Source organism: Dendrobium catenatum, unplaced genomic scaffold, assembly GCF_001605985.2.
Source record: "Dendrobium catenatum unplaced genomic scaffold, ASM160598v2 original_scaffold_248739, whole genome shotgun sequence".
NCBI lineage: Eukaryota > Viridiplantae > Streptophyta > Magnoliopsida > Asparagales > Orchidaceae > Dendrobium > Dendrobium catenatum.
In genome coordinates this window covers 1-257 of record NW_021567141.1, presented here as the reverse complement: position 1 = coordinate 257, position 257 = coordinate 1, and the positions used below count along the sequence as shown (strand labels likewise).

General features: G+C 40.9%; 1 pseudogene; it reads right to left on the bottom strand.

Moving 5' to 3' along the window:
- Positions 1 to 58, bottom strand: LOC114579005 (annotated as a pseudogene; the record flags this gene model as incomplete).
- Positions 59 to 257: the final 199 nt, after the last annotated feature.

Here is a 257-nt window from a genome sequence, read left to right as displayed (position 1 = left end):
CCACTAACCTAGGCAGCCAGCCTTCATGATCGCTAGCAAACCCCGTCCAGGTAAGTATGGTTGATTGAAGGCATAGGTAGGCTATTTATAGAACAGCTGTAGAACTGTTCTAGTCAATTAACGATGTGGGACTAATAAACTGGCTTGTGAGAAAACCTCTTGCCTGAAATAGTGGAATTTGAATGGTCGGCAGCAAGGATTTTTTATCGACATTTTTTTTTTTTATTTTTTCAGTAAAGCGCCATCAGACGGTAGTT